Genomic DNA, 7,682 nt, shown 5'->3' on the forward strand with positions numbered 1-7,682 from the left:
AATTACACGAAAGTAGAACTTTTGACAATGTCCCACATGTTTTTACAGCACCTTAGTGCTATAACTAACTAACGTAGGATAACTTAGAATTAACTAACCTTCTCTTCTGTGTACCCATTGATATTAGACCTATCCATTGAGTACATAATTCCAGTTATTGTAATTTTTTTCATTTTTTTCAGTTCAAGAATATTTATTCTTTTTGAAAGATTTCATTTCTTCATGAGATTTTCATTTTAAAAATCTATTTTCACCACGCTTATCCTTCTACTCAATCATATGACTCAAAGCTATAAGGTCCTTGTCTGCAATTTCCAATATTCGGATCACCTATGAGACAGTTCCCGTTGTCATATTTTCCTTCACATTTTCAGCCATATGGTTCTGTCTGGTCATTTTGTTATTTAATGCTGAACGATGCTAGTAAAATTTTTAGCGTTTCTCATTTCTCAGCTATCTTCCATCAGAGAGACTTCACCTGTCCCTCTGCTTGGCAGGTGGTAGTCTTTTTTTTTTTTTTTAATTTTTTTTTTTAACGTTTTATTTATTTTTGAGACAGAGAGAGACAGAGCATGAATGGGGGAGGGGCAGAGAGAGAGGGAGACACAGAATCGGAAGCAGGCTCCAGGCTCTGAGCCATCAGCCCAGAGCCCGACGCGGGGCTCGAACTCACGGACCTCGAGATCGTGACCTGAGCCGAAGTCGGCCGCCCAACCGACTGAGCCACCCAGGCGCCCCGCAGGTGGTGATCTTAATCCAAGTATTCACGAGATCATTAGAAGCCGAGTTGGAGCTTTGCTAAGACTCCGTTGACCTCTGAGGAACTTTCCTCCTCAAGGCTAACCCTATTGCTACCCTGTTGTTTTCTGTTGCTGCGGTAACAAATTACCACACACCTAGTGGCTTGTGACAACACAGTTTACTACCTTACAGCTCTGTATGTGGCAAGACTGACGTAGTTTGCGCTGGGCTAAGATCAGTGCGTGGACAGGGTTGCCCTCCTTTCAAGAAGTTCTAGGGGGATCTGTCTCCTTGCCTTTTCTCCTTTCTGGAGGCCACCCGCATGCCTTGGCTCATGGTATCCTCGTCCTTCTCAAGCCCAGCAGTGTGCCAGCCTCCAGTCTATTTCTCTACTTCCGAGGTAACGTTTCCTCTTTCTGCTTTTGACATCGCAGCTCATCTGTTGCAAGGACCCTTGTGATTCCCGGATAGTCCAGGATAACCGCCCTGTCTCACAATTCGTCATTATTCACACATACCAAGTCCCTTTTGCCTTATGAGGTAACATGCGCCCAAGTTCAGGGACTAGTGTGTGGACAGCTTCGGAGGCCACCGTTCGGCCCCCCATGAGTCTACCAAGTGGGGTTGCCAGATTTAACAGTTACGGATCTAAAACGTACAAATTACAAAAACAAATGGTTGCATTTGAATTTCAGATAAGCAACAAATAATTTTGTACTTTAAGTATGTCCTACCGAGTATCTGGATCATACTTATAAAAATGTTTATTGTGTATCTGAGATTCAGATTAAACGGGGCCTTCTGCATTTTTTCTGCCAATTCTACCTTCAACGCCAACAGCAAGAGCCTGATCTCATGGGGACACCTCCTTCCGGTTGATCCCGCACTCTGATCCTTGTCTCTTCAATAGAGCAAGATTACCAATTACTCAAATATGCTTCTCAGAAACTTCCCATTTAGCTTCTCAAACTCCCAGCATTAGGGAAATATCTCACAGGCAACGACGACCCACGTGCTAGGCTCGGCTCTCTGAACACTTCTCTCACCAGGATCCTAGTTCATCAGGTCTAATTTTAAATTTCCGGCCAAAATGACCGATGCCATCTCTGTTGGTTTCTCTCTTTTTTTGTGGGGGCCTCTGCCTGGGGAAAGCTCAGCTTCTTTTCCCGCACCCAGCATCAGCAACTGTTCCCGGGGGCAAAGTGGCCAATGACTCCTGGGTCACTGTCCGCTGCTCAGCTCCTTTTGGAACACTGAAGGCCCGGTGCTGCTCGTTTCAGCCACCCTCTGATCCCCTCAGCTGCGGTTTTCATAGTTGACCAGGCTGGAGTGCAGTTTGGCTGCACGCCCTCCAGTCGGGTGTTCTGGTAGCACGACTGGTGATTTCCCAGCATCATCACGAGGGCCAAAGTGGTTGGTGGGAGCAGCAGCCCAGGTGGACAGAATGGAGGTGATGTGGTGACATCCCAGTGAGAAAGTGTGCTTGTCCACTGGGCGTCAGAGACCTTGGCGGGGATATTTGTCCTGACACTGAGCCAAGCAGGCCCCTCTGAACAATGGGAGGTTGGCAAGCGTCCCTTCCTGCACACGTGGCTTTCCTTTCAGGGAAAGTGAGTGAAAGCCGGGCCCAGGCTGTCCAAAACTGGCCTTGGAGCTTCATCCTGGGCACAATCATTTAAAGAAGGAGAATTTTAATGTAATGACTTTGAAGCTTTTGCCTTCCTGCGATTGCCCTCTTCTAGCAGCAAAGACATGGTCACTGCTTCTCTAGCAAGAAGTCAGTTGTGGCCAGCGCGGGGATGGGTGTGATTGGATATCCAAGGTCAAAGGTGAGACACCTCCAGTGTGGGGCTTTTCTTCCTTCCCCTTCCCTTTCTGGGGCATCTTCTGTGCCACTTGCTTTGAACCTGGAACATAATTTCCTGCTTTTGGACACCAGGCCTCCATGCACTAAGTTTTGGGAGCTATAATCTCTCTCCTCTCCTTTAGCAAAAACTGCTCAGGGGATTCAGAACTAATTTACACTGAGGAGGGGAGGCAGACAAATTAATGGATGGGACTTTATCTCACTCTGGGTTGTCTCCATTGTGTGGGGCTTAGAAAAGTCCTGATGAACTCAAAGCCTGAAGCACAGACCAACTCAAATTGATAGAGGATTTGGGGCAGAGGGTTGGGGGGGGGGCGGTTTCCCCTGTCTTGAAATTTCAAAACGTTATTCACAATGGGATGCTCAGAGAGAAGACAGATTTTGAATCAATAAAGTATTTTCAAAGGGAACCATACATTTCCCAGGCCAGATGAATATTCAGGGAAAAATATTGAGTCGATCCCATGCATTGGAGAAACACAAATGTTCTTTTAAAAATTACTTCATATACGATGACTATGTATCACAGTATTGCAGGTGGTGTCATGGAATAGAAGAAAGATATCGTGTCGAACTAAGGAACTCTGAGTAAAGTATGGACGTTAGTTGCTGATAATGTATCCATTGTGGTTCGTTAGTTGTGACAAGTGTCGCAGTTGTGACAAGTGTCGCACGATGAGGTAAGATTTTAACAACGGGGGAGACTGGGTGCTGGGTACATGGAAACGTTCTGCACCATCTTCACGACTTTTCCGTAAACCTAAAATTATTCTAAAATAAAAGGTTTATTTTTTTTTAACGTTTTTTTTTTTTTTTTTTTTTTTATTATTTTTGGGACAGAGAGAGACAGAGAATGAACGGGTGAGGGGCAGAGAGAGAGGGAGACACAGAATCAGAAACAGGCTCCAGGCTCCGAGCCATCAGCCCAGAGCCTGACGCGGGGCTCGAACTCACGGACCGCGAGATCGTGACCTGGCTGAAGTCGGACGCTTAACCGACTGTGCCACCCAGGCGCCCCAAAAGGTTTATTTTTAAAAAATGATTTCATATACAAAGAAGGTGTTGAAAAACAAGGGGAGGTGGGACAATGAAAGGTTACACTCGTGACTAAAGCTATTAAACAGAATAGAAATATTAATATTCCGCATAGATTTAGAGAAATTATGTCAGCGAATCACGGTCTAGAAATAGCACGGTGGAAATAGGGCGTTTCAAGTTGGGGGGGAGCCATGTCACAGAGCCCAAGAGCCCCACCAAGTCCGTGCTCACTTACAAATAACCCTGAGAAACTTTCCGTGAATGAAAATGTGTATAATTCCCAGTTTTTAAAGAGCCATGGGCTGAGAGCCAAAAAATATTCTTGGATTCTATTCTTTCAGTATCCTAAAATTAACCTATTAGAATGAACTCTTCTACTCAGCTGTTTGAAATGGGGTGTCTATCTCTGAAAGCAACCATTTTATTCAAGTTTTGTTTGAAGTGAGACATCGGATTCTTTTTTTCTACTGTTTTTCATGAAAAATTTCAAGCATACACACAAAAGTAGACACGACAGTGTAATAAACCCTATTTGCCCAGTAAGCAGCTTCATCTGTCATGAAGACCCACCAACCTTGTTTCAACTATCCCTTCTGTCCCCTTATTTTTTCTCTAGAATACTATAACATGATTCTAAGATATCAGAGTTTTTACTGCTTAAATATATGGACATTCTCGGTACTCTTCTGTAACTATTTATGGAGCACCTACTCCAGAAATGAGGAAAGACACTTCCTCAGGACGTCTCTGTTGAGGTAAAAAAGAAAACTACGGGGGACACCTGGGTGGCTCAGCTGGTTAAGCGTCAGACTTCGGCTCAGGTCACGATCTCATAGTTTGTGGGTCCGAGCCCTATGTAGGTCTCTGTGCTGAAAGCTCAGAGCCTGGCCTCTCTGTCTCTCTTCGTCTCTCAAAAATAAATCAGCATTGAAAAAGTTTTGTTTTTTAATTTTTTTAAATGTTTATTATTTGAGAAAGAGACAGAGAGCAAGCAGGGGAGGGGCAGAGAGAGAGAGAGAGACACGGAATCGGGGGCAGGCTCCAGGCCCTGAGCTGCCAGCACAGAGCCCGACGCAGGGCTCGAACCCACGGACCGCGAGATCATGACCCGAGCCGAAGTCGGCCGCCTAACCGACTGAGCCACCCAGGCACCCCCGAAAAAAAATTTTTAAAGGAAAAGAAAACTAGGGTTGAGAAAGGAAGAAAGTATCATAATAACTTGATTTTTCTCAGGGAAGTGGAAGCAAGATTGCGTGCCAGTCACGGGAGTCAGATTTGACCGGCATCAAAGGAATTAGCCAGCAACGTGACTGCAGTGATACCCTCTACACTCCAGGGGCTTCCCTCCAATTTCCAGCCGACTAGAGACTGGCGAGGCCACCTGGCTAGTCCTGGCCCACAATAGGTGAGCATAAATGACTTCTGTTTCTTCCACGATGAGACACTGAATAGCCAGGGTGCTGCCTTCTTTTCCCCTGCCACAGCACCCCCGGGGAGCCACATGGTGATCTGGTGGCATCACAAGATGGACAAACGTGGATCCCAAATTAGTGCTTGGAGGAGAGCCCAGCCGATAGGCGTGGCCATCACACAACTGAGCCATGGACTGTCATCCTCGCATCTTGAGTTTTATCTGCTAGTGCAGCAGAACGGAGCTTATCCTCACTAGAACCACCCTCAGAGTCCAGCTCAAGCTACTCTACAGTGTGCCTAGGCAGACCAAGGGAGCCCCTGTGGTGTCTTCTGACATGTGTCTGTTGGATCTCTTCAATGCCATAAAACTCTAAGATGACCCTGCGTCTCACACACCCCTTGGAGGACCTGACAGCCTTTTACAAAGATTCCCTGAACGTGAAAATGGATGGAAGAGAGAGCCTCAGAGATCGACCTTTCGGGATTCTCATGCTTCACAAAAGAGCGAAGAAGAAACCTTAGACATTTCGGTCAGAAAAATAAGGCGGGGGTCGAAAGAGATAACTCTGGGAAGAGTGTTTGAATTTTCAGGATCATCGTAGACATTGTGTTCAGTAACAATGAAACAATTGTGTAGAATGAGTTCCCACAGGCAAAACTTGGTTTAGGTATCAGATCAGGGGCCAGGACACTAACTCAGACACCACATGGATTTTTAAAATTATACTTACTTCTCAGTGGTGCCCCCAAATATTTTGATCAACTCTACAATTTCAAAGCAACCGTAGATGTGAGTCCTGGATATGGTAGAGTCTCGGGGAATGTTTCAAAAACAACAAGATCATTATGGAATCAAGACATTTTAAAGATGATCTTCAGGTATCATAAACTTCTGTAATTGGAAAAATAAAGCAGCTCTCGCCAACAGCCCTGATGGTAGGTCAGTAGGGTTCCCATCTTAAGTGCCTACAAAACTCAGGGGAGAGAACCTGGAGAAAATACAAGGAACAGCCCAAGAAATCATGACCACGAGTAGAATTTCATAAGGCTGTAATAGACACAGCAGTTTGGTACTTAAAAGAGTGAACTGAAATAAACCCACAATTTTTTTTTATCATAGAAGATAATAATCACAATTAACATTTGTATAGCATTTTGTAAAAAAAAAAAAAAGTATTTTCCGGTAAATCATGCCATTTATTTCTTCCAACAAATGTCTGGGGTGGGTTAAATTATTAGTTCTGGTTGCAGTAAAGAAAACGAGAGGCAGTGGATACTGTTCCCTTTCTATTGTAGGAATATTGGCGGAAATTAGGTGTCAGAGTGGGTGCTCCACTGAGCCCCACCTACTGCTGGGGCAAAAGTTGAATAGAAGGACGGAATGGTCAGCAGGACCAGAAGAATACCCTTAATTCCCCTCATCCATGGGCTGTTGGGTCCGGTCTGTTGGTGGGATCCTTGCAGCATGGTGGCCCAAGGCCAGGGAGCAAGGGACACCTACCAGTGGGTGATCTAGGGCAGGACTGAGCCACATGGCTTCTTAGGTGCACGTAAGACGTTACTTGTGGTTTTCGGATGAAGATCTAAAGACAGACGAGAAGTTTGCTTATGCCGCAGGCTGAACCTGATCGTGTGTAAGCCTTAAATGTTTTTGAACTCTTTATGGGGGCTTTAAGCATTTTTCAAGCCTTCTGAGAGTGGAATCTTAAACTTACCCTTGAGGCTCACTGTCCTTTTGTTCCAGGAAAGGACAGCGGAGTAGCCTGCTCAGTGAGGCAAAAATAACCTTGGGGAAATGTCTGAAAGGGGGTAAGCAGATCCGTATTGGTCGGCAGGGACATGTTGCATCTTTCAGCACATCTTTGTCTCTTGCAAAGATGGAAAAGTTTCTAAGTTTGGATTAATGGTACAGATTAACTAATGGGTTGTGTTGACCATGCTTTGTTTTACCACTGGAGCTCACCATCTTGTGGCTCCTTCACTGAGTGTTTGTTTGCAGGGGAAACAGAACCGTGACAGAGAGGTGAGCTAAACATTCCTTCTTGGTGGCAGAGAGCTTGAAAAGGAATCAGGAAGAATTTGGTGACGTTCACTGTGGCCTTGATTGTTCTCTCACAGATCATGTTATTTAAAATTATGGAAAGAGCCTAAATGCCCATCAACTGACGAATGGATAAAGAAATTGTGGTTTATATACACAATGGAGTACTACGTGGCAATGAGAAAGAATGAAATATGGCCCTTTGTAGCAACATGGATGGAACTGGAGATTGTTATGCTAAGTGAAATAAGTCATACAGAGGAAGACAGATACTGTATGTGTTCACTCTTATGTGGATCCTGAGAAACTTAACAGAAGACCATGAGGAAGGGGAAGGAAAATAAAAAAAAAAGAGGTTAGAGAGGGAGAGAGCCAAAGCATAAGAGACTCTTAAAAACTGAGAACAAACTGAAGGTTGATGGGGGTGGGAGGGAGGGGAAAGTGGGTGATGGGCATTGAGGAGGGCACCTGTTGGGATGAGCACTGGGTGTTGTATGGAAACCAATTTGACAATAAATTTCATATTAAAAAATAATAAAATAAAATAAAAGTGAATAGCACAGGCTTTGGTAAATCTCTTGG

At 44.8% G+C, this 7,682-nt stretch overlaps 1 long non-coding RNA gene across 1 annotated transcript; it reads left to right on the forward strand.

The window, feature by feature from the left end:
* The first annotated feature begins 974 nt into the window (after positions 1–974).
* LOC125934116 (uncharacterized) lies at positions 975–6,362 on the forward strand. The gene is made up of 4 exons (XR_007461225.1): positions 975–2,570; positions 3,138–3,288; positions 4,263–4,401; positions 4,880–6,362. It is a non-coding gene; the product is annotated as an uncharacterized LOC125934116 (long non-coding RNA).
* Positions 6,363–7,682: the final 1,320 nt, after the last annotated feature.

The sequence above is a fragment of the Panthera uncia genome, assembly GCF_023721935.1.
Source record: "Panthera uncia isolate 11264 chromosome A1 unlocalized genomic scaffold, Puncia_PCG_1.0 HiC_scaffold_16, whole genome shotgun sequence".
NCBI lineage: Eukaryota > Metazoa > Chordata > Mammalia > Carnivora > Felidae > Panthera > Panthera uncia.